General features: G+C 40.7%; 1 protein-coding gene across 1 annotated transcript in view; it reads right to left on the bottom strand.

Annotated features, from left to right (window-relative positions):
* The window catches only part of LOC121931668 (serine/threonine-protein phosphatase 2A 55 kDa regulatory subunit B gamma isoform-like), a 60,815-nt gene extending 39,277 nt beyond the window's left edge, over window positions 1–21,538 (bottom strand). Inside the window, exon 1 of the mRNA XM_042469646.1 lies at window positions 21,431–21,538. The gene's annotated coding sequence lies outside the window, so the exon portion shown is untranslated. The remainder of the gene's footprint in view (window positions 1–21,430) is intronic.
* Between the last annotated feature and the right edge of the window lie 414 nt (window positions 21,539–21,952).

Genomic DNA, 21,952 nt, shown 5'->3' with positions numbered 1-21,952 from the left:
TAATAATAATAATAATAATAATAATAATAATAATAATAATAATAATAATATCCTCACCTCGGAGTGCCAGAAATGCCATGCATCCATTGCTTTCTCTCAGCTACCCCTGAATTCCTTACAGACAGTAGCAAAAGCATTCTGTACCAGTTTGCCGAACTGGAAAGAGAAATGTTTGTAACATTCGCATTGTAGCATTTGCATAGGAAAAAAGCCTCTTGCAAATGCCTTTTGCAAAGTACCTTGCTGCTGGAGGTGGGAATGAAAGGGAAAGGGAAAAAGGCAGCCAGCAACATTCTATCTATCTATATATCTCTACCTGAAGCTAAAACCATGTGCATAGTTTGTCAAAAATAATTTTTAAAAAAAATTAAAAAGAGAAAGCTCCCTGGTGGGAGAGCAGAGGCTTGATCCATTCGGTGCCCTCCCTCTGACCTGCCCTGAACCTCCTCCTGCTCCGTTACCCCAATTGCCCTCCATGGCCCCATTCTCTGCCCCGGCTCTTCATCCTCCTGGTCTTCCTCCATCCCCGATTCTCCTGGCACCCTTTGCCTCCCTCCTTCTCCTCCTGGTCCTGCTCCCAATTGCCCTCCATGGCTCCCTGCTTTCCCCCGGCTCCTTCATCCTCCTCCTCCTCCTGATCCTCCTCTGTCTTTTGGGGGACCCTTTGGCTCCTTCCTCCTCCTCCTCCTCCTTCACCCCGATGAAGGGGAGGGAATGCTCATCCTCTGCCCTCCCTCTGACCTAAACCCCTCCTATGAACTTGACCCGATCATGATCGGGGGCAAGTTCATATTTGCCAAACCCAGGTTTTTTCAAAAGAGATGGCCTTTTCTCCGAGTTGAAAAGACCCGCGCTAAGGGGCATTTGCCCCAAAACGTCTGTGCATGACTCTGATTCGATTGTGAAAGTTTCGGGGTGAATATGAACTTCACATGGAAAATTCAGTTCCTGATTCGGGGTAAAAGGTAGTCTGACTGGCCCCTCAGTCAAGGATGCATGGATGGATGGCATTCCTTCAGAGAAGAGCTTGTCTTCTCTTCACACAGTAACACTGGTGCCCTATAACTTGTATATTTCCTCATCTAGCTAAGCTCCCTAAAGAAGCTTGCATCCACTTTTTAAACTCCCCAACACTCCATAAGTGGGGATGAATTGGGGGGGGAACCTCTCCATCCATCCACCTGCCTTTTTTGCCTCACACAGAAATGGCCACTGTTACCGCTTCCTCCATATCAGTTGCCTCGATGCCATCACTGGGAGAGTCACAAGTGGGAGAGGACTGTCCTCCTTCCCTTGCTCACTACTGCTGACATTACTATTGGGTTACTTTGCTGTGCTTCACCTGATTGTTGTTGTTGCTGCTGTTGCTGCTGCTATCTACCTTCATTGGAAAGCTAGTTCCAGACCCAGGCAGCGGAATCTATTGTTATTTATTGTGTGATTATGCTTCACGCTGTACCTGTGGCACAGGGCTGGCAGGCTGACTAGAAAGGGAAAAGAGAAAGTGACCGAGGAAAGAGAGGGTGAGAGAGACAAGCTGTAATGACTGGGCTACCAGTCCCCTGGGATCATCACACTCACATCTAATCTGCACTACAGAAATAATCCAGTTTGACACCACTTTAACTGCCCTTGCTCAATGCTATGGAATTCTGGGAACTGTGCTTGGTTGTAGCACCAGAGAAAGCAGGGACATATTACAGGGCCTTTGAGAGTGATAACATGCAGAAGATGATGAAAGCCTTGGTCCTAACCTGTCTGGGTTTCTGAACTGTATTTGGAAACAGGCCACCAGCTAGGACAACATGCTCAAAAATGACACAATACATTGTATACACTGAAACACAGTATTTATGTGCAATTGTTGTGATATAGTGGTTAATGATACAACCACATGTACTTTTACTTCAAAATAAGTCCCGTTGAGTTCAGTGGGACTAACTTTTATGTTTATATTTTATGCACCTTCCTTTCCTTCTCCATTTCCCATTCTTTCTCTTCTTTTTCTTTTCTTTGTAATCATACTTTAATCACATCCCAAATATACTCTCCAAATTTGGTGCTAATCCTTTGGGTATCCCATCAAATTCCCTGCAGAAGTGTGTTCCGCATATGTCACATAGAAGATCAGTACAAAAAAACATTACCAAGAAATAAGCGCATTTGCAGATGACTTGGCTATATCATTGGGTAAACCTGTGGAAGATATTGAAATATTGATGAAGAAATTAGAAGACTACAGGGAAGTTTCAGGCTTCAGGGTCAATAAGCAGAAAACAAAAATGTTAGCAATGAATTTATCTGATAAATGTGAGATTGGCAGGAAAACTGGATTTCAACTAGAAAAAAAAGTGAAATACTTAGGAATTGAAGTGAGAACAAGAAATATGGATCTCTATAAAAACAACTATGAGACAGTATGGAAAGAGATAAAGAAAAAATGACCAGGTGGAAAAAAATTGAAAATTTCATGGATGGGAAGGATCTCCGTGATTAAAATGTCAATTCTACCAAAAAATTTGTATTTATATCAAAACCTTCCAATTATCACGAATGAGATACCTTTTAAAAATTGGAATAAAGATCTGTCAAAATTTATTTGGAATGATAGAAGATCCAGAATAAAAATGAAGTTGCTTCATGATGAAATTGAAAGAGGAGGAGTAGCACTACCCAACTTTAAGATATCCTATCAAGCTTTGGTGCTAAATTGGTTGCTAGATTGGATAAGACTAAAAAACTACAAGATATTAAATTTAGAAAGTTTGGGTTTAGTATTTGGCCTACACGGATATCTATTACTGTATATGGAAAAGTTAAAGCCAATGGTGAATTTAACAATCACTATATAAGGAAGTCACTTTTAAATGTATGGCAGAAAGTCAAGGACATATATTTCTCAAAAATACCACTCTGCACTTCTATCAATGAAGCTTTCTTCAATAATGAAAAAATGTTCTGTGAAAAATGGCCAACCTATGGGAATATTACTAAGAAAGTAGATGGACAAATGAAATGAAAAACTGAAGTTGAATTATTCAATGAAGGCTTTAGAAGCAATTGGAATTTGCACAGACGATTAATGGAAAGATTCTCAATTGATCAAAACATTTTAGGTATAGAAAAAGGAGATTTGGAATTTGAAAAAATAATAAAGGAAGATGGTGTACATGAGATATCCCATTTAAATAAAATACTACTCAAACATGATTTGGAACAAGGAGTGATAAAGAAAAGTATGATAGACTGGGCTAAAGATATGGGTCAAAATATACCACTGATACAATTGGGGGGGAAATGGGAAAAGAGAATGAAGTACATTCCCAGTATTGGTTTGAGAGAAAATATGATCAAAATGCAGTATCGATGGCATTTAACACCACACGTTTTAGCGAAAATTGATAAGAAGTCTAAGAATTTGTGCTGGAAATGTGGTGCTGAAACGACTACTGTACATACTATCACTGCTGGTGGAGATGTAAAAAAGCTAAAGAGTTTTGGTCAGAGATTTATTGTATTATGACAGAGATATTGCAGGTAAACTTGAGTAAAGATTCTATTAAGTATGATAGAACAAGAATCAATGGAAAGAAAGTATGGGAAACTGATATTTTATATGGTTTGTGCTGCAAGAGTGCTATATGCTATTAGGTGGAAACGTGTAGAAATTCTGACTTTAGATCAGTGGTTGTACAAACTCTATGAGTATATGGAAATGGATAATTTGACACCGAGTTTAAGAGGAAAATCAAAAGAAGAACTTTGTAAAACATGGGAACCTTTGATCAAATACATGAAAAAAAGGGGGGAAGTTATGCAGTGATTGTATATGAGATGTAAAAAAGTCTTTGGGGAATATAAGAAAGAAATGATTAAAGGGGTAGAAGAGTGGTTTATATGCCACCACAGAGGAAATTTACACTTGGGGAAAAGATAAGATAAAAGTATAATAGACAATTTATAACCGGATATGTCACTGAGAGAAGAACTGAACTGTAAAAGGTAGCTGGTTAATGAAAAGATGGTTATCAACTGGTGAGCAAGATGAAGGAAGTGTTGAATAACTGTACGATAATATAGAAATTGATTGTGTTATTAATACTATATAAAACCAATAAAAATATTTATAAACCAAAAAAAAAAACATTACTAAGGATTCTGTATGGTCTGATACAGGAAGAGGTCCATAAAGGTGGCACCATGAGTTACTGCACTGGGTGACATCTACCCTAGTGACACCACTGGTGCTGATGTCATGCATCCAGCTATGGGGAGGAGGTAGTCAGACCTTCTCCAATCCTGCCTACTCTCACTGAAACACAGAATACCTCATGAAAAAGGACTTTCATGTTACCTCAGGGGGGTGGCATACGGGTCAGCAGATATGCAGAGCCTTATGCTATGCTGGGGGATGTTGAACTGAGGCCTCTGTAAATTATTAATCCTATCTTGTGCTGCTAGCTTTTTGCAGTGTATGACAAATGTCTATAGATAAGGTTGCGAGTTCAAGACCAGCAAAAGGGCCCAAGCTCGACTCAGGCTTGCATCCTTCCAAGGTCGCTAAAATGAGTACCCAGACTGTTGGGGGCAAATTAGCTTACTTGCTAATTAGCTTACTTGCTGTTCACCGCTATGATCTTTGGAATAGCGGTATATAAATAAAACAAATTATTAATTAATTATTATTAATACCAATTTCTGAATAACGTATGTTCGCTTTTGGGTAAGACGAGACTGGTCTAGATATTCCTGGCCCTCACCAGCATAGTCAATGGTGAAGAGTGCTTTGAGTTACATCTGGAGAGCTGCATGTTTCCCACCCCTGTTAAAATGATAAATATTCATACACTTCCAGATATTCTCTCCAAATCTTTAGCTGCAGGAATATCCATGTCTACAGAACATTCCCTTCTTTTGCAATGCTAATTTTAAGCATTTTCTGTACCCACACACTTGCGTCATGAGATTTTTTTTCCTAACTCAAAGCACTTGACTGACAGTAGAACTCTTCCTTATCAGTTCCACTGAATATAACCTAGAGTAACTGTATCAAACAGATTATCCACTATGTGAATCATTTAAAATATTGTTCAGTAATATCATGCCTAAAATAGAATACCAGACCAATTCCATACTGTATATATCTTTGTTGCTTTTGACATCTTTTTTCTCTAGTAGCATACAGTGGTATCTGTCCTCATTTTAACAAATCTTCCCAAAGCCCCCAACACTCACTGTTTTACATTTAATTGGATCAATTTCAGATGAAAATCCAAAGACCATGGGGAAATTAAGCATGCACCAGTTTCTTATGGGGAAATGCTGAAAAGTTTTCTGCCTGACCCACTTCCCCAAATCTGAGCGCAATTTTGTCACTGTAGCTTTAAAGAATGTTCTTTTGTACTGTAAATTTTCAGGACTGTAGCTCTAATTTCTGAATTTTTCAGATCATTGATAGAACCATTCCAATAAAAAGTGTGGAATTTTCAAGTGCTGAACTCCATGCTGTCATGAAGTTCCTGTTCCTGTAGGGAAAAAAACTCCAAAGGAAATCCATGAATATATGATGCAAACATTGAGTGAGAAGTACCTGTCATACTCAACTACAGTGGTGCCTCGGGTTACGAAATTAATTCGTAACGCGGCCGCTTTCGTAACCCGAAAAGCCTTCGTAAGCCGAATTGCCATAGGCGCTAATGGGGAAAAGCCGCGATTCCGTGCGAAAAAGCCGAAAAAAGCACCAAAAGTTTTTTCGTAACCCGAAAAAACATTCGTAACCCGAAACAATAATTCCCTATGGGATTTTTTCGTATCCCGAAAATTTCGTAACCTGGGTAAACTGGAAAATCTCAGCTAAAACAATTGCCGAGACACTAGAAATATCCTGGGAATGCAGTGGGTTCATGAACTGTTGGCTATGCAGAAGCTGTCAGCTAATTGGGTGCCAAACTGTTTGAATGCTGACCAAAAATGAAATCGAGTGGATACCTACAAGTTGATTTTGCATCATTTTGAGCAATCTCATAATATTTTGGGGGGAATTATTCATCACTCTTAATGAGTAACATGAAACATGGTTACATTACATTACCAAACAGCAGTCCTTGCAATTGCAGCACTCAGGTTTTCCAGCAGTAGGCAGCTGAAAAAATTCAAGATTCAAAGGTCAACAGGAAAGGTCATGGCCACAGTTTTTGGGATAAAGAACATAATTTGAACACTGTCTCTTCAGAAAGGCCAAACACTTAATGCAGAATACTACCCAAATTTGCTGTGCTGATTAAAGGAAGCATTGAAGGAAAAACAGCAATAAAAGATGCAGAAAGGTGTTCTGTTTTTGCAGGACAATGCACCTGCTCAAAAGGCTGGCAAGACAATCTATTTTTTAAAGAATTTGGGGTCTGAGTTCAAAGACCATCTTACTATACTCACCAGATCTTGCTCCAACTGACTAGTTCCTGTTTCAAACCTTTAAAGGAGTTTGAAAAGAAGGCCATTTTCAAATGATTCAGAGCAGTATTTCAATGACCAGACATCAGAAAATTTTATTTGGAAGGATTACTAAAATGGTGAAGAGTCTGGAAACATTGCCCTATGAGGAACAACTTAGGGAACTGGGGATGTTTAGTCTAGAGAAGAGAATGTTAAGAGGTGATATGATAGGCCTGTTTAAATATTTGAAGTGATGTCATATTGAGGAGGGAGCAAGCTTGTTTTCTGCTGTTCCAGAGAACAGGACCCGGAACAATGGATACAAGCTACAGGAAAAGAGATTCCACCTCAACATTAGGAGGAACTTCCTGACAGTAAGGGCTGTTCAACAGTGGAACACGCTCCCTCAGAGTGTAGTGGAGTCTCTTTCCTTAGAGGTTTTTAAATAGAAGCTGGATATTCCATGATACTGTACTACAGTCTTATAGTGTTGCTGTGATGGCTGGGTCTCCAATCATCTGGGAACTTCTCCTGAACTACAAAGGGTTAATCTGGGAGGAGGAACATGCTAATGAGAGATGACATCACATGCTAATGAGCTGTGACAGCATAGCTGATGTAAGGTCTAATGGACCAATCAGAGAGTAGAACCGCGAGATTCAAGAACTTTCTATGGGAACTCTTTAAAAGGACTTGTGCAGCCATGCGGTCTTTTGTCTCTCCCTGGATCCTCTCCTGAGGGGGAAACCAGATGCTGTCTCTTTGAGTCTGGGAGACACAGACTCAAGGGAATGCAGGTCGAGAGGCCAGGGGGCCCTCCCTGCATCCAGGAACTCCAAAGGACTACAAATCCCATCTGTTGTGAGTAGTTAGGAATGTGTTAGCTAGTGCGTTTAGGCCTTTTGTTATTTTCAACAATGGCTTGCCTGGAATGAATTCTGTAACTATGTTCTTTGACCTGCAAGGCAAAAGGGGCTTTGCAAGAGTGTTATAAATTCTTTCTATCCTATTCTATCCCTTTTTAAAATAAACTTCTTTCTTTTAAAAGCATCTGCTATCTCTGTACTCCTGTACACGTGCCTTATTCGGTCACTGATTGCTGTGGGTTAGCAAGAAAGGAAACTAGATCTCTCTCTCAAGCAAGTCTCAGTGTGTGCTTGGGAAATATAGTTCATTGTCTCAGGGTGTGCTTGGGAAATATAGTTCATTGATAATTCACTGAGTGGTGGCAGCGCGACATAGGACCTCCAGGGGTCCCATTCTGCTCAACAGGGAGTGAGAATGGAGATCTAGGAGCTCCTAGAGGGAAAAGTGTGACAAGAGGGGACTCCCTGGGAGTAAAGGGCCACGTACAGGGCGCCAAGGGCTCCAGGGAAAGCCCCCCAAGTCACCACAGTTGCTATTGCACTTTTCCTGCTCTGGCTGCCTCCTGTAACATTCTGGGGTTTGTAGTTCAGTGCGGCCTAAGAGCTCTCTGGCGGAGCATTCTAAATCATACAATCATAGAGTTGGAAGAGACCACAAGGGCCATCCAATGCAATCCCCTGCTATGCAGGGACTCAAAATCAAAACTTCCCCGACAGATGGCCATCCAGCCTCTGTTTAAGAACCTCCAAACCCCTCCCTAAACTATTGTGAAAAGATATGCAGCATTTTCTCCACTTTATTGGTTCTTACTGCAAGTATGTCAGGGTTTCTATGCTCTTTCAGTCACCCACAAACTCTTGAAAGTGTATTACCCATTCCACTGGAACCCTCAAGCATATATTGCTTTTGGCCAACTGAAACTGAGATTTACTAAGGCACAGTGCTAAGTCATGCAAATCAGCAGCTGTCATTCACTATAGAAACAGATGCTGCCCATGTAGTTTAAAACACTATATCTGCAGATCATCTATGCCGCTATGCATATTTCTCTAGGAAATTCTCATTTTCAGAACACAAGAAATGTTAGCCATAAAACCATTTTCAAGACTTCTACAAGCGGACCCAATGTCAGATCTTGGTCCTCACTGACCATTATAACCTAGATCCCTTACAAACTGAACACAAGCTCAGTCAGCACAAGATACCTTGGGATTGTTTTCCGAATCAACTTTGAGATCACCTTTACAAAACAGGAAAGCATATACACTGTTCCAAAAACCATAATTCCTTGAGGGAGAACAACAAGACAACTTTATATTTTGCAGCATGAACATTTTGCAGCCATCCTGGTTGATCACACACATCTGTAGGGTTGATCACGCATTTATTTTCATCAGCAAAAAATTTCATATTGCCTGGCATGGCGCCATCTGCTCTCTACACGTCTGACTACAGTGATAAAGAATCGTCTCCTGTGCTTAAAGTAATCAACTCTGCTTTCAACTACAGTTGGGCCTCCACATTTGTGGTTTTGACTTTTGCGGATATGATTATTTGCAGTTTTGATTAATATGTCCACTAGTGCAATTTTGCCAGAAGTTGACCATAGAGTTATGCTACAGAACCTAGAAGTTCCTAGAGACAACACTTCTCTAAGTGTTTGTAGGTTCTCCAGCCTGATTCTATAATCACCATCTGGCAGATGTTGACCATAGAGGTGCACTGAAGGACCTGGAGATTCTTAGAAAGTTGTTCTCTTAGGTAAAAAGAATAGTGTTTTTTATTTGCGGTTTTTCCACATTCACAGGGGTCCTTAACCCCTAACCCCAGCAAATGTGGAGGTACCACTGTACCTTCAACCATATAGCTAGAGACACCACTAATAGCTGAATGGGGTAAGGTGGGGAAAATGATATGAACTGGTCCAGATGTCAATTATGTTGTAGAATGTTTATTGATTACCTCATGCAATGGAAAGGTTATTGGCCTGACAACCATTCTTGGGATGCTGCTGTTGAATTTCATGTCTCAGCCTTGCTACAACAGTTCCATCAATATTATTCAACCAACTTCGGCTTATCAGAGAAGCATTGGGGTGGTAGTGGTTCAGCAGTGGCTTAGTCACAGAAGTGGAGGAACCAGCTGTGTCACAAAAGGAGACAGCAAGCCCAAGTGTCACTGAAGAGTCTGAGATCCATAAGCCTGAGACATTCATTCTCAAGTCCCCTGAGCCCAGACCAATACTGGCAGTTCTGACATCAGCTTCAGTCCTACGAAGGTACACTGGCCTCTAAGAAATCCATCATTTCGACAGTATACTGGACGCATGATCTTGGAGAGAAGGAGTGCTAGTTTTCAATGCAAAGACTCATCCACTTTCAACCTTTCACTTTGTGGGAAGGGGTGAGACCTGAGAGAGAATTCTTGATCAAGAAATATGAAATACCTCAGGTGGGTTTTAAATCTTGTTGGAGCAAATTGCACTTGGTCATTCTGTCCCCATCTGATCTGTGGACTTCTACTAAGGGCTGGAATGGAACACAGGTGAAAAAAACATCAGGGAGAAAGAGATTCATCACCTACCAAGGATTAGTTGCCCCCAAGATTCTTGGAAGGAGCTTCCCTGGGGGGGAGCATTTTATGGTACCCTGCTCAGTAAGCAAATTGATACATCACTCCATTTGCTTGCAGTGGGAAAAGATAGCTTGCTGGGTGGCTTGCCTTGGCCTGGTGGGGACAGTGGCACTGGTAGGTGTTCAGATGGGAGCTCCTCTTCAAATGCACTGTTTAAAGTCAGTGTAATTCATTTAGCAACTAGTCTCATCCTGACACACAGGACATGACTTATATTTCTAATTGGTAGAATTCAAATGCACTTAACCATTCTCATTTAGAAACTACAGAATCAGATGATATGATAAACTATATTATTAATAAGATTATTCAAGAGTCATATATTTCCATCATTTCCCCCAACAAAAATGAACAAATTATTAAGCAGCTCATTTATATTTAATTAAAATTAGAATAAAACTCATGACATGTTATGTGGACTGCTTGAATTTTATGTTATATTAACTTGGGTAGGAGATGTATGTATGAGGGAGAAGGGAGTACACAGAGAATGAGAGCAAGGGGGGAAGAGAGATCACAATAGAGACTGATTTGTATTTTATTGGATTCATAAAGGATGGCAAATTCTTTTTTTCCTTCTATAAAATATTCAGTATTATTCTATAATATTTCACAATTGCAGACTGAATTAAAAATTCTGTCTTTCTCTAATCACTTTAGCTAAGGGGCACATTTATCAAATTAAAATGTTCCATGTTGAAAATGATTATAATACAAGGCATACATTTTCGCTTTTCAATTATGTAGAATTGGGGTGGAGAACATTTTGTGACCTAGAGCACAAATTCCAATTTAAAAAGAGTCTTAGAAGTGCATTCCAGAAATACATGGGTTTTGCTGGAAGTGACACAGATGCAATATGTTTTGCATGGGAAAGAGAAGATATGAGAAATACATCTATTGAGGTTTCCCATATTGTCTTTTGTTGACCAGACTTTGCAGATCTTTCTGATCTGCATATATACTCTTAGGATTGTTAATATCACTTTCCCATTTCTTTCCCATGTCTACTGATTCCCTCATGCCAATGAATACTGGTGCTGGATATTTCTGAGGAAGAAATTGGCAAAACCACCTCTAAGTACTATTAACTTATGGAAACCCTAAGAAATTCTTGTAGTTGCCATAAGTCAACGGACACATACACACATGCACCACTCCATGTGTCTTCAAATACTTCTTTCTGTATCTATTGGATGACTATTATCATCTCCTATGGAAGAAACTAACATACTGGACTTTTATAATTCTCAAAGAATCACAGAGTTGGAAGACTTGAGGACAATGCCACTCTCCATCCCTGATCCCCGATTGATTAAACACCATTCACAAGGATTCTACAGGACCGTGCAGTGTACCTGTAGAAGAACCAGATTTTGTGAAGAGACACATTCAAATAATTGCTGCACCCATCATAACTTAGAGAAGAAAAATCTTGCAGTATCTTGCACATGGAAAATCCCACCCTATCTCTGCCATTTCCTACAAATTGATCTTGTGTAACATGACTGGGAAGGATCTTTTGCTGTCTCATTGACAAGCCAATGCTGGTAAACATAGATCAGACTGTGCTAGATAGGACAAATGTCTGACACACTATTGTTAGAGTTAGTAACCTATGCATGCCTGTGGTCACCAATTGCTAGTGTGCAAAGACTTCATGTTTGTTTGCTTTACCATCCTCCTGTTCCTAAATCACTCAAACTTGGAACCATTTTTCTCTTCCCTGTCTTTCCTCCAGAACGTGTGTTTGATTATGAACAAGTAATCTGTAAATTAAGCTACATTTATATGTATTACAGTGAAGACAAAGCTTATTTATCTTATTTGTTGGAGCCTATGTATGTGACTGCGTGGGCATGGACCAGGATGTTGTCTACCTCACCAAGTGATTATTCTACTTGAGAGATTCAGTATTCTCACACATTTCCAAACAGGTATAAGGCCTGTTGAGATGTATATTCATATGTATATATTTGCTAATAGTGAGTAAAATGCAAGTTAAACTATACATTACATTAATTGAAGTACACTTTGGCCAAGGGAGATGGTATCCTCTTTCTTTCCAAGGAAGTATATAGTGGCAAAGTGGAGACCAAATACATCCATTCATCCTTCAAAGGAGGAGAAGTTGCAAGGCATTTGCTTCTACCATTAGCCAAGGGTCTAAGTGCTTGCTGGATAAAGTTGCCAGGTGTCCCTTACTGTAAAGGATGTCCCTTATTTGAGGGTTAGAAAGCTTGTTCCTTATAGGGTGGCTGGTGTCCCTCAGAAGGGCAGTCCCTCATTGGAGGGTTTGTTTGTTTGTTTATTGAAAGTCTTTCCTTTTATACAGACTGAACAAGATGCCAAAAATTCCCATATTTGGGGTGGGGTGGGGGTGAGTCCTTCATAACAACAGAAATGTATGATGTTGTTAACTGCTGTAAAATCAACTTTGACTTATGGTGATCCCATTAGTGAGAGACCTTCAGGTTATCTTATCATCATCAGGTCTTACAAATTCAGAACCATGGCTTCCTTGATTGAATCTAACCTTTTGGTAATGTGGTCTTCCTCTTTTCTTACTGCCTTCTACCATACCAAGTTTTTTTTTTCTATAGAGTCATGCCTTCTCATGATGGCACTCTGTTTAGTCATCTTGGCTCCCATGGGGAGTTCAGACTTGATTTGTTCTAAGAGCCATTTATTCGTCTTTTTAGCAGTCCATGATATCTGTAGAACTCTTCTCCAGCATTTCAAATGAGTTGCTTTTCTTCCTATCAGATTTTTTCACTGTCCAGCTTTAACAACCATCCATACAAATCAGAAACAGGATGGCATGGAGTGTATATCATGCAGTTTATGAAGGTGGACAGTATATTAATTTTACAGAGAAACACATGATTAAGTTACCTGAAATCGATACTTTCATTTAACATTCAGGCAGAACACAAACTTGTTAATAGCTATTTCCTGTTGTCAACCCTGCATGTCATGAACTTTGGCTGTCCCTTATTGCTGTTTTGAAACCCTGGCAACACCATTGCTGGTCTGTGCATGTTTCAGCCTATCTGTATGTAATGGCCCACATATTAGGAAGAATCTTATAACTTCCTGAATTTGGTTCCTGAATATAATTTCCTGATCTTCCTCTTCTTTCCCCATTACTACCCCCCAGTTCCCTTTTAGCAACTATATTGGACTGTAAATTGGTGGGTAGGAACTATCATATTTTAAGCTCTGCATCATGCCTGGTATAAGTTGGACAATTTATAAGTGCCCAACAATAGTGTTTGCCTAAATATTTTGTTTTTCTGTGTGTTCAAGTCATTTCTAACTTTCAGTGATCCTAAACCTATCACGGGGGTTTCTTGGCAAGATTTAATCAGAGATTTGCCACTGCCTTCCTCTGACACTGAGAATGTGTCACCCAGTGTGCTTCATGGACGATTTGGGAATCTAACCCTGGTCTCCAGAGTCATAGTCCAACACTCAAACCGCCACACAGACTCTCTTGACTAAATATACATTTCCTAAATAATCAGTACATTTCCAGAGCTAAATTAGATACATCTTGATAGCTGATTCCAAAGGAGTCAGAGAAACCTGTGCCCTGAATTTCTCCTCTAACTTTTAAAGAACAGATGGACACATAGAAAAAAAACACAACATCTAGCTAGACAACGGACCAGAAGAAAGGGAAGACTGAGCAGACATAAAAAGACCGTGTAAGAAAAAAAGTAAAAAGGAAAATATTTGTCAGCAGCTTTGTTAACTGAGGTATGCCTGTACTTGTGCAAACTTGAAATTCTCCTCCATTGTATTTTTCAGGCACTTTCCAAACAAAATTTCACGAACTTTCCCTGCAAATACTCAGTATCTGTATTACCCCAATCCTGCAAATAATCAATACTTGTGCTTAAAATACTAATGTATGACTGTTTTGCTTGCCCATGACCCTACACTGAAAACCCATCAGGGAAACAGCTGCTTCATTCTGTCCAAACTCAAGCACTTGCAAGAAACACGTACCCACCTACCCACAGATTTCAATGGTCAATTATTTGTTATAAAATCATGGATTATGGTTTCCAGATTCCTGTTTGCTAAGAAGGGATTTCACCACCATGGAAAGTGGAGTTGTTGAAAATGGCCATTACATGAGAACTGAGAAGGAAATGTAGGCTTGCATCTCAAATCTACTCTCCGGATTTGAGTGTGGAGACATCCATTCAGTCATGCATCCTGGTTTTATATGCCTTTAAGCACCCTTAAGAGAGCCAACACAATGGTGGTTTAAGTGTTGGACTAGAACTCCAGAACACCAAGTTTTGAGTCCTCGCTCAGCCACGGAAACTCAATGAGTGACCTTGGACAAATCACATTCTCTCACTCTAAGACAGGGGTTCCCAACCTGAGGAGTCTGAATCCCCAGGGTGTGTGTGATGCAATTTTAGGGGGTGCAACAAAGAGTGGCGTGTTTCCTTCAGTGATGAATCACGAGCCATAACCATTTTTTTTCTGAACAAACTAGAATCTAATTTATTAACTGAGTTAGAAGCTTACTTTGTATATTTTAATATGTTCACCTTCAGTATTGTCTGTGGTTCAAAAATTACAAATTAGACATCTTCATCGTCAAGTGTGATATTACTTTTGTAGGGAGTGCAAATATTAATCAAACATTTTCTAGGGGTGTGGGTCACAGAAAAGGTTAGGAACCACTGCTCCAAGAGAGTGGAGATGACAAGCCTCCTTTTAATAAATCTTGCCAAGGGTCATCATAGGTCAGAGTTGACTTTAGTAGGCATAAGAAAAACAAGAAGAAGAGCATTTGTACCTATGTGCTTTGTTTTTCTAGTGCGTGAATTTACAAAGAACTATTATATCCAACTCATCAATACCAGGAATTATTCTAGAGTAGATCATTAAACAGAGAGTCTGTGAACATTTGGAAGGGAATACTATAATTACAAAAAAATCAACATGGGTTTCTCAAAAACAATTCATGCCAGACTAATTTGATCTCTCTCTCTCTCTCTCTCTCTCTCTCTCTTCTTTTTCTTTTTTTTTTCCCGATAAAATTACTAGATTGGTAGATTAAGGGAATGATGTAGACATATCATATCATGATTTCAATAAGGCTTTTGACAAAGTCCTCCATGATATTCTTGCAAACAAGCTAGTAAAATGTGGGCTAGACAATACAACTGTTTGTGGATTAGTAATTGGTTGACCGGCCAAACCCAAAAGGTGCTCATCTTCATCTTGGAGAGGAGTGCCACAGGGTTCCGATTTACGGAGCTGGTTAAGAGGCTATATGATAACTCTGTGTAGGTATGAACAGTGAAAGCTCAGGAATCAGGCTTCATTAAATATGAGGTGCACAGGCCAACTTGGATTACTGACAAAGAGTAATACAAGCCTAGTTACTTCTATATGAAAATAAAGTGGCACTTTGGAGCCAAGTGGGATAGTGGCACAGTATATGCACAGTGGAGATAAAGCAATGCAGCAAGGGAAAGAAAGCAGTGGGAGGAGAAGCACTGAATGTATAAGAAAGACCAGTCCTGCCACCTGCTTACCTAGTTCAAAAGATAGGGCACCCAAGGGAAGGGAAATGAAGAGAAAAGAGATTGCTTCTTCCTGGGTCTTAATAAGATGGCGAGATATAAGCAAGAATTTGAATGCAGTTCAGGTCAGACTGGTGTTTCCTTGCTTATGTTCTTATAGAAAGTAGTAGTTCTTGTTTCTGTCTGAGAGATAGGTCAGAGTGCTCTTTCCCTTACATCTGCAATAGGATGGGCTATAGACAGATGGATCTGTCTGTGTGTCTTCACTGGTGTGGGAGTGGAGGAGAACTGCTCCATGCAACTGCTCCTTGTCTGACTGATGGAGAGGTTAGGTTGATCTTCTCCTAGGCCTGATATTGCTCCTGGGAGGCAGAATCAGTTTTGCAGCCTAGTTAGCTTTTATCTTTTTTCATCCAAGCAGCACCTGTGGCACAAAGCACATTCCACTAACAATAGCAGGTTTACCACATGCAGCTTCTTGTTGACATGGTTTTCCACAACCCACTAGCAGACTGTTCATATCTACTGCAGTATGTGGGGCTGTCATTGACGATTGAGCATAAACTTCAGTTGGTGTGAAATACAACAGCTTGATTGCTGCTTAGTGGTCCTCTAGACAGGACAATGGTGCTGAAAGGTTGCAGTGTTTCTTGTTGTAGTTCTCAGGGGGTTTCAAAATAGTCTTAACAACTTTTCTGTTGTCCCACACTATATTCAGCCAATTTCTTGCACCAGCTTAAACATTTTATTCCCTTCCTTGAGTGGGCTTCTTTTTATTTGAAGATATATGGGAACCATATGTTCCCTTCATTTCTCCAACTTTCATTTTATTTTCCAAATATAGTTTGCACTATAATAAGGGCCACTTCAGCAAACCACATTCTAATGTTTAAAAAAAATCCTTTGGAAGCACCCAAGTGCAAATCCATGCAATTGCTATAGACACCCCTGCCCCCAAACAGAAATGAATAGATGCAAAGACCAAGAAGCTATATCACAAGAATTCGTGCTTTTGTGGACCAGCTTGGAAGAGCCCCTAGGACTGGATTGTATTGGCCCCCAGTCAGGGATGAAACTACACTGGGGTTTAATGAGGGCTTGTCTTCCTAAATAAGAATTTTGCAATCTCCTTTAGTCTGCAGATTTCTATTACTGCAGAGAGTAAGACTCTGAAAACTGTTCACATCTAGAACTCTTCTATTTGCTGTGTTTGCATTCCCTTGGTAACTTTGCCTGTCCATTTCCTTTGAGTGCCTAAGCTATATTTATAAATGCTCAAGTTAAGTTGTAAATTCTTGCAATGCTAGAAATTTAGGAACTAAAGGAAAATTTCACTGGGGAGCAAATTCCTCCTATTTGGAGGGCAATGCCCACATTCCTCTCCCACAGCTAACCCCTGCCCCAAGTCCAATTTCAAGCATAGTTCAAGGCTGTGTTTTAACACTTAAAAGGGGGGAAGCAATGGCATAGCTTAGTTCCAGTAACAAGAAGTACAAACGCCAGACCCAACTAGATGTCAGCAGGCAAGGGCAAGGCACCTCCCAATCCAGTGGGAGCTAGGCCAGGGATTCCCCCCCACCTCCAATTTCCCATTCACACAATATGTATCTATATAATTCCCAAGCCAGGCTGCCCAGGCTGCTGCTTATGTCACTGATGAAAGCATCCTGAGAGTCATGCCCCCCAGGGGGAGACCGGAGGGATGGCAGCCTCCTGAAAACAGCCTGAAAGCAGCCCCCCAAAGGAGGGCTGGGCTTTTCTTAGGCAAAGGGGGACCCCAGGGTCTGTCTCTTTCCCGCCTGGGACCCCTTGCTGTCTGGCTCTTTCTTAGAGGGAGAAGGTGGCCCCCTCCCGCCCTTCTGCCAAATGGGAGTAGAAGGAGGGGAGAGGAACTGGGACCCTTTAAAAGCAGCTGGGAAAGTGGCCCGGCCTAATTGGGATGCCTGGAGGGGATGTTCCCGGAGAGCTGCCTCACATATGGCTTTCCTGCTGCAGGGAGAACGATGCCATGGAGCCCTTTGAGGAGGAAGCACCTTCTTAGTGATTCCTAGCCAAGAGGACCAGTGCCTGCCAGCATCCTCTTCCCACCCAGACCCCAGACTGCCACTTATGCCACTGATGACGCACAGATGATTGACATTCATTTTGAAGCAGTGCAAACTAGTGGGGATGACAATTATGCCAAAAGAGAAGCGATTACGAAAAGATCCACTTTCATAGTGGGAACGATGGACCTTTTGGAATCGATTTACCAACACAGAGAGAAGACAAAACCCAAATCGGTTTAAATGTAAGTGGGAATGACCCCCTAGTAAGTTTGGGTATAGCATTATTTCATAAAGCTTGTACAGTGCGCCCGTGCCATGCATGAATGCATTTTATGCAGCTTCCAGCTTACACAGAAACCCATGGGGAGAAGAAAAATGGAGCGTGTACCCATGGCGCATGTGCACTGCAGTGCACTGCGCCACCACATGCACGCACCCCATTATCTCCTATGGGGCTTGAGCATAGGCGGATTTTCCCTTATGCAGGGGGGTCCGAAATGGATTCCCCGCTTAAGGAGAGGACCCACTGTAATTAAAAAAATCAGCAGGCATCTGATTTTTCTGGAGAGCATGCATTTTAGATTCTGATGTAACATTTTCCATGTTGGTGCCTCTGTAAGAATAATCCCCAGGCTATCCCTATGGCATGGCTGGTCCTAAGAGTCCAATTAAGTCAGCTGATCCATATTCATATTTCAGCCTATTCATCTACAAGTCCGGACATATTAATATTTAGATTAGTTATAATTGTAAGAAATAAGGAGGGGGAGAAAGAGAAACCAAACACTAGTGTCTAAACAAGAGAAACCAAAGGCAAGAAATCTTCTGGCATTTTTACTTCTTTTCCATATGGAACATTTCTTATGCAGGCCACAAATTTATTTCAGGAAGATTTAAATTTGTAATGTCCAAACATGCAAGCAAAGCAAACAAAAGGCTGACATTACCAATGGATACATCAGTGAGGGAACATACCTGAGACATTTAAATTACCCCATAGTAACTGATCATACACTATTCTATTTATATGGGGTTCTGATAATGCACCAATGTGTTCAAGGAACATAGGAAGTTAGGTCACACACTAACCCATCTCCATGCCCACTAGGTCTGCTGGCCATGCCATCCACACATTTGATGTACAGGTGAAGGAGCTGTGCTAGCATACAACACTGGATATGCATACCAGTTGGACAGAGCCCATACATACTCACTGGTGGTAGAATTCAAAGATACAGCCATGTTAGTCTGGAAAATCAGTATGTGAAGGGATCTTGTTTCATCTTTGTTACTAAATGAAAGAGAGAAGCTTATAGCATGAGCTTTCATAGACTTGAGTCTACTTCCTAAGATGCATGGAGTGGAGGAAGTAGATTCAAGTCTACAAAAGCTCATGCTACCAGCCCCTCTCTTTCTGTTACCAGTACTCTCAAAGGAGCTACAAGATCCCCTCACAAAGTCATTGTAGAGGATGTGCACCCTTTCCCACACGGTCAAAATGCATAGCCATTGGTGGCTGGAGGATGGCCACAATCACCCCTTCACAGTTGGAGTGTATGTGTATGCGAGCAACTCTTAAGCTGAAATGAAATAGATCCTAAAGAAGTAAAAAACTCCACACCTGCTTTGTCATGAGAAAATAAGAGGTAATTTCAGGTTGTTATAAACAGTATGTGGTGCTCTTATGTTCTGACATAGCCTTCAAGGTATTCTTGCATAAAAGTGACCAAAACTTAAAAATAAATGCAGCTCAAATGTGAGTCTCTATGAGAACATGAGTCAATGGTGTGATCAGCAATTTTTTTAAAGGGTACGAAGAATCTCTGTTTTCTGGATATGAAACATATTTTTAATATTTAAAAAGATGATCCAGTTGGGGAAATTATTTTGTTCCTCCAGGTGATAACTGCTGAGAATACCAGTGCTACCCTGGATCTTTGCAGACTTTGCTTTTTATTTAAATACCACTGCCCAAATATGCAGGCTTACATATCTAATACAGGCACACTGCAGTTTTCATGCTGAATGTTTTTGCCACCGTTTTTTTAAAAAAAGACTTTCCCATCTCTTTTTAAATATATTGTAAATTAAATTTAATATAATGCAAAAGTTATCATGAACTTTTGTCATAAAAACCATGCAGACAGAAGATCTGAGACAGCAAAATGGAACATGTTAGCAGACCTGCCACACAGCACATTGAACATACGCAGTCTTGTCTTATTTCAGAAACTAAGCAGGGCATGGACTGGTTTGTACTTGGATAAGAAACCACCAGGAAATGCCAGTGATCTTCCAGTAGGAAAGATTCCTACTGCCTGAAGATTTAGAGGCCTCCTGCCAGTCAGATTTGACTCTCCAAAGCTAGAGGGAGCAATTATCTGACTCAGCATGAAGCAGGCTCTTGTGTTCTTAAAGCCTTGAAAGCAATACCATAAAATGCCTATGTTTTTCATATTGCTTTTAAAACCCCAGCTAGTATTTCCTCTACAAACTGCCCTTTTAGTACAACTAATCCTGTTTAACCTTGGACAGTTATAATAAAACACAGAGAAATTTATGAAATGTCTAAGACTGGTGTGATAGTTTAAGAAAAAGATGTTCTAGCTGGCCAGCCCCATGCACCACCATGTTCAAATTCTATAGTAACATACGACATTATCTCACAGAGGACTACATCCTTGGGAAGTTCACAGCTCTACAACACAGGCAGGCTGATGAAATAGTTATGCATGATGTTCATTTTAAAACCACACATTAATATGCTAGGAAGCCAGCCACTCAGCACCACAGACTAAAAACCCCTTTCTTGCCTTAAAATATATATTTGTTCATCATAAATCTCTAATATAGGTGTTGTTTCTCAGGAGAGTACAGTGAGCCCTTGTTATCCACTGGGGTTTGGTTCCAGGACCCCCCATGGATAACAAAATCTGTGGATGCTCAGGTCCCATTAAATATAATGGAAAAAAGAAAATGGTGTCTCTAATATAAAATGGAAAGTCAATGTTTGCTATTTAGAATTTATACTTTTTAAAATATTTTCAAGCCGAGGATACTTGAATCCATGGATAAAAAAAATCTGTGGATAAGGAGGGCCGACTGTATTTACATAATTTTGCAGGTTGAAAGACACACGATAGAGGCTTAACATGCAAGACTCTTCTTCTGCATATAGGGCAAGGTAAAGAATATATCTTCTACATACCGCACAAGGTAAAGAATATATCTTCTACATATAGTGCAAGGTAAAGATTGTACCTTCTACATATAGGGCAAGGTAAAGAATACATCTTCTACATATAGCACAAGTTAAAGAATACATCTTCTATATATAGTGCAAGGTAAATAATAAATCTTCTACATATAGGGCAAGGTAAAGAATGTGTCTTCTACATATAGCTCAAGGCAAAGAATACATCTTCTACATATAGTGCAAGGTAAAGAATGTATCTTCTACATATAGTGCAAGGTAAAAAATGTATCTTCTACATATAGTGCAAGGTAAAGAATGTATTTTCTACATATAGTGCAAGGTAAAGAAAATATCTTCTACATATAGCGCAAGGTAAAGAGCACATATGTCTATAGATGTAATCCCAAAATGCAACCGCACATGTTCAGAGACCTCTCAAGTCATCTCCTAGTCCTACAGTGTCAGCAGTGCACATTCTTCTCAACAAGCCCAATTGGCATCTCGTTTATGTCATTTTCTTTTACAAAAGGTGCCTGGCAAGGCAGCCACTTTGGCTTCAGAGCCTGCTTTTGTGAGAGAGAACAGTTGTCATGATGCACCTATCCCTCATCCAAACAGGTGGAGACATTTTGGTTGGGCCATGCTAGCAGGCCAGGCTAACAGGCCAGATCATCTCAGTGCCCACTTGCCCCCCTTACCTTCAGTCACATAGTTGTGATCCCGCAGAAAGCCATGGTTAATTTCCTGGGGGCCTGCTGCTGCGTCCTCGCCCATTGACAGCAGGATTACTCAGCATCCCTCTCCGCAGCGGCAGAGGTCACAGTGGCAAGAGCACCAGCCATGCTGCACTGCCTAGACTAGGCAGGGAAGAGGAGGAGGAGGAGGCAATGATCCAGAGGCCAGCATCCTGAGCAGAAGTGGAGGGGAGCAGCTGAAGAGATCCTGGCTGCTTTTCAAGGCAAAAATCCAATCATGCCAGAAAGGCTCTGAATGCAAAGGGAAGGAGATGCTGGAGCCTTCTTGCAAGCCGCTCTTGGATGTGAAGCAAGTGGCAGGCAGCAGCAGACTGCAGCAAAGGCTGGCGAGTGGAAGCTGTCATCTGCCTGTGCTGCATTTGAGCAAGCCCCTCCCAGGCAGTCTCCCACCATCCAACCAGAAAAGATGGTCATGGGAGGAAAACTGACACAAAATGAGAATGCAGATCCCCATTCCTCTTTGGA

The sequence above is a fragment of the Sceloporus undulatus genome, chromosome 5 (genome assembly GCF_019175285.1).
Source record: "Sceloporus undulatus isolate JIND9_A2432 ecotype Alabama chromosome 5, SceUnd_v1.1, whole genome shotgun sequence".
Taxonomy (NCBI): Eukaryota; Metazoa; Chordata; class Lepidosauria; order Squamata; family Phrynosomatidae; genus Sceloporus; species Sceloporus undulatus.
This window is presented reverse-complemented; position numbering and strand designations above follow the sequence as displayed.